Genomic DNA, 5,552 nt, shown 5'->3' on the forward strand with positions numbered 1-5,552 from the left:
TTTTCTGTATGAAAGAAGGCTTGAATTTTCAGTTCTGAACTAATTCAACTGTATTTATTTTCGGCTACAGATTCGATTGGTCTTTTTCCTATGTCTTTTTTATTGTGTTGTTTCTTTTATGAGTTACCTGTGAAGCCCCTAAATTATGTGTATAATATTTTTCGTAATAAAAATGTCACATGGCAGCTAAGAGTAAGAGCTGAATAGAATGAGTATATGTCCTTCTACTTGACAAACAAACAAGCCTGTGCTAATGGATTTAAAGATATTCAGATTGCTATTATCTGCTTAAAATCTATCAGCTGAAGATACAACCACACTCACCTCATTTTACAGCTCAGTCTGATCTGTTTTAACACTTTTATTAAAATTTCTCTTACGTTGGCCATAAACGGTTAAAGTGCGAGACGGTTCCCGGATGCTTTCCTTACGACAGAATAGAATGGTGCGAAATTTTCCCCGAAATTTCAGGCTGAAAATGCTGTAAAGTAGTGGATTACAGGCAGATGAAGCGTAGACCATGATATTTACAAATATCAGGTAGGTCCAAGTCTCTTGAAAAGGGGTTTGGGAAAAGGTGTTGTAAAAAAGCAATACTTGATGTGGGGAGAGGCTGATGAAGTACACTGAAACCCCAGCAATCAACATCTTAACAACCCCACGTCTAGCATTCATGGTCACGACTAGATTATCTCTCCTCAGTACTGGTTCTACAGACTGAAACATTTCAGGTCGGAAAAGTCGTCGACCAATTCCAATATACAAGACAATCTGAATTATTAAAGGAACTAAGTAAAACACTGTAAATTCCAGATACTTAAATACCAGAAAGTGAAGTCGGCTTAACTTGACAACACAAGGTTTAAACCCCGGTGCAACGGGCAGCAGAACATGGAAGAACAGATTTGAGAGGCAAAGATCATGGCCAGTGGCCAGATGACAGTTATTGACAGAATAATTCGTCCGCGACAGCACAAGAGATGGGCTCGTATTGGGTGAATGATTGCCACGTATCTGAAAAGAAGAAAAAAACACAGTAATTATTTTCAATCATATTTATGACTCAGTAATATTAGTTACTAACAGAATAATTCGTCCACGAAAGCGCAAGAGACGGACTCGTATTGGGTGAATGATTGCCACATATGTAAAAAAGAAGAAAAAAAACACATAATAATTATTTTCAATCATATTTATGACTCAGTAATATTAGTTACTAACAGAATAATTCGTCCACGAGAGCACAAGAGATGGGCTCGTTTTGGGTGAATGATTATTCCATATCTAAAAGGAAAAAAACAACACATAATAATTATTTTCAATCACGTCTATGATCCATTAATATTAGTTTTGCCGAACACGATAGTAAATTAATTTTCTAATATTTATTTAGGACTTCATCGTATATTTTATAGCTGAACATATTTTGATAAAATAGCAAGGGACCTTTCTTATGAAAACATGTATTAATGTGTATTATGTAAGATTCTATTCATGTTTCTTATTCTGAGGCGTTCATAGAATTCGACGAATTCTTAAGACACATCAAAGGTGAAGATGCCGTTCAAATCAGGCAAAATTTTTAAAATTCAGAAGTGTTGCAGAAATCATTAAAATATAAAATTAATTCACAAGCCATTGACATTATCGTCATAACAGATATATTTAAAAAGAAACGAAAACACTTTTACTGTGCTCCACCGAGTACTAAAGGTCAGATGATCGCAAAGTAAAATGTATGTAATGAAAAAACGTTATGTTTTAAACAATTCATTGAAAAAGAATAAATATATTTCTAGTTAATTTTCCTTCTTTTTATTATAAATTTTCTATTCTTTCTTAAGTAAATAAATGTAAAAACGTAAATAAAGCTTAAATCTTCAAGGGAGTCCTTTAATTATAATATCTGGGAACGTAATAACTGAGATAAGCAAGTAAAAGTGTTACAAGTTATATTATCATCTGACATGACAGTTTTAGGCTTGACGTACTGTTTTTTTTTCTTTATTGTTTTAACTTCTTTAGTTAGGCCCGGTATGGCCAGGTGGTTAAGCCACTCGACTCGTAATTTGAGGATCTCGTGTTCGAACCCCTATCACACTAAACATGCTCCCTTTCAGCCGTGGGAAGGCGTTATAATGTGATGGTCAATCACACTATTTGTCTGTGAAAGAGTAGCCTAAGAGTTGGCTTTGGGTGGTGATGACTAGCTGCCTTCCCTCTAGTCATACACTGCTAAGTTAGGGATGGCTAGCGCAAATAGTCCTCGTGTAGATTTGCACGAAATTGAAAACAAACAAATAATTCTTTGGAAAGTATTCTGTCGATTTATGTTTTATTACATAATTCTTAATTTCAAATTTCTGCTTTGACAAAAAAGTAAATAATCCAACAGGCAAAATGGAATATGGGAGCGAAACCCACATAAAGAGCAAAATACTTCTACGAGGAATAAGTTCTTAACCTAATTCCATGATAAAAACAAGCTCTATATTACATACATGTATTATTACTGGTTTGCTATTCTAAATCATGTTGATTTTTTTCTGATGGGTCTTAGCTTACGTTGATTACTCATGTGCTATATATATATATTCAGTATTATATAAGTTGAGATCAGATTATGAATACGTGTGGGTACAATAACAGAACTAACAAAATATAAAAATGTGAAATGTCATATGATTTAAGTTTGTTTGTGACGAGACAATTTCATATCTTATACTTATAAAGATATACAGTAATATGCAGAATGTATACTGAAAGATAAAAGGCGATTATACACATAACAAAATGAGACAGTAGTATTGGCTTGGTTTGTTTCGAATTTCGTACAAGGTTACAGAATGGCTATCTGCATCAGTTATCTCGGTAGTAGCCTTATAATATATAGAAACGTTTCACTAACCATTGGAAATAAATAAAGACCTTTCACATTCTAGATACATGTATTTTTTTCAAATTTCTGGACAATTTCAGATCATAAAATTTAAGCGAATGTGTAGTTTCATGCAAATTTAATATTACAGAGGGAATACATTTGTAAATTTCCTTAAAAACCGAACAATAAATGGACCGGCATGGCCAGGTGGGTTAAGGTGTTCAACTCGTAATCTGAGGGTCGCGGGTTCGAATTCCCGTCGCACCAAACATGCTCGCTCTTTCAGCCGTGGGTGTGTCATAAAGTTACGGTCAATCCCACTATTCGTTGGTAAAAGAGAAGCCCAAAAGTTGGCGGTGAGCGGTGATAACTTGCTGCCTTCCCTCTAGTCTTACACTGCTATATCAGGGACGGCTAACGCAGATAGCCGTTGTGTAGCTTTGTACGAAATTCAAACCAAAACCGAACAATAAATAAAACTACTTTTTTAGTTAATTACATTTGCAAAATTTCTGATTTTATAAATTTCGAATCAAGTATGACTTAAATGTTTGAGAAAACTGCAATTTTTAGTGATGTTTAAGAAATATTTTGTTTGCTTGTGTGTAATTAAACACAAAGCTGCCCAATGAACTATCTATGCTCTGCCCACCACATGCATTGAAACCGGGATTGTAACATTGGAAGTCCGCAGACATACCGCTGTGCCATTGGGCCATTTATGGAATAAAAGGAAAAAGGAAAAAAGAAGATCTTTACTCTCCAGGTAATAATAAAAAACGTTTTTATTTCAGCTAATTTTTACTCTTGCGGCTTTGTCACAGCTGGTATTGTAAATAGCCGTAAATATGTTGTTTTTTTATGATAGCTAGAAAAGAAATTGTCCAACAGGAATGTTACCAATTAGTATCCCACTATTATCTCTCTGTGAAAAAAGCCCGCAGACGACTTTTCTGGTACTTGATCTAGTCTATGGTTACTGAAAAGTAACCCTATTTCCAGAACCAGCTCTAACAAAATACGCATTTCTAATTCTACTACGATGAAGACCAGTATATTGTTTGATAAATAAAATATTTTTTTTGCCTACTTCCCTTACTTTCTACATTTTTTCTTATTTTTGTATAGATTTTTTCCTTTTAATCCCTAACAAATAATGTTCGAGTTGTCATCTGTCTCTTGTTCTTTTTCCGAGTACAATTAGATTTTATTAGTTTTAGGAAAAGTTTGTTTGTTTTGAATTTCGCACAAAGCTACTCGAGAGCTATGTGTTAACCATCCCTAGTTTAGCAGTGTAAGACTAGAGGGAAGGCAACTAATCATCACCACCCACCGCCAACTTTGGGCTACTCTTTTACCTACGAATAGTGGGATTGACCGTCACATTATAACGCCCCCACGGCTGAAAGGACGAGCGTGTTTAGTGCGACCGGGATGCGAACCCGCAACCCTCAGATTACGAGTCGCACGCCTTAACACGCTTGGCCATGCCAGGCCGTATTTATAACATTTATTGATCAGTTAAAAATGTCAGTCATGTTTCTCAGAAGTCTATTAGGAAAAAGAAAACAAAGTTCATGTAAGATTCATTCATACAAACATGCCTAAAAGAGCGTAAAAGGAAATGCCATTTTCATTTAAAAGTAAAATGTTTCCATGTATATGTGAAAAGAAATAAAGCCCTATCTTTTTTTACATCTCTTAAAACTGTAACAAACAAAATATGAAATTCTAAAAGGAAGGAAAAAACTGCCAAACATGAATAATTAGACGCAATTAAAAGATTTACAACTTATTTTCTGGCAATATTTATTTGTTTTAACTTTATTTAATAACAATAACAATAAAAGATTTAGAATGTCCCGAGAAACAATAATTCATAAAAATATGATCCTGTCAACGAACTGTTTTTACTTCTTCATATGTTATAATCCAATGAGCTGATTTAACTACAATAGGGTTTCTGTATTTTTTCACATGTTTTAAGACAACCAAGAAGATATGACCAACAATACACAAATTATTAAAGAACCTTAATTTATTATAATAACCCATAACTAATTACATCTTACTTAAATACAGCTGAAAAGTTTCAGCCTTCCAAAAGTAAAAAAAACCTGAGAACAAAATATTTGTATATTTTTTAATTTCGCACAAAGCTACTCCAGGGCTGTCTGTGCTAGCCGTCCCTAATTTAGCAGTGTAAGACTAGAGGGAAGGCAGCTAGTCATCACCACCCACCGTCAACTACTTCGGTTACTCTCTTACCAAGAAATAGTGGGACTGACCGTCACATTATAACGCCCCTACGGCTGAAAGGGCGAGCATATTTGGCGCGACGAGGATGCGAACTCGCGACCGTCAGATTACGAGGCGCATACCTTAACACGCTTGGCCATTCCGGCCCCTGAACACAAAGTGAAAAAAAACAACAACAAAACCTTTTCCACATACACATTTCTTCAGATTGCAAGCGTTCTCCAAATTGTCACATTAAATTCAGCTTTTAATACCTTTTGGTAGAAAAATATAGATGTATAAAAACCTAGTATTAAATCCAAATAAAGATAACAGATTCAGGTTTTGTATGATTTAGAATCAGGTTTCGTACATTATCCTTATCTATACATTACTATCTCACACTATACAACTGAGCTAGTCCGGGTTGTCA

General features: G+C 34.7%; 1 pseudogene; it reads right to left on the reverse strand.

Annotated features, from left to right (window-relative positions):
- Window positions 1-330: 330 nt before the first annotated feature.
- LOC143231340 (thyrotropin-releasing hormone receptor-like) lies at window positions 331-5,280 on the reverse strand (annotated as a pseudogene).
- Between the last annotated feature and the right edge of the window lie 272 nt (window positions 5,281-5,552).

Source organism: Tachypleus tridentatus, chromosome 11, assembly GCF_004210375.1.
Source record: "Tachypleus tridentatus isolate NWPU-2018 chromosome 11, ASM421037v1, whole genome shotgun sequence".
In the NCBI taxonomy this organism is placed as follows: domain Eukaryota; kingdom Metazoa; phylum Arthropoda; class Merostomata; order Xiphosura; family Limulidae; genus Tachypleus; species Tachypleus tridentatus.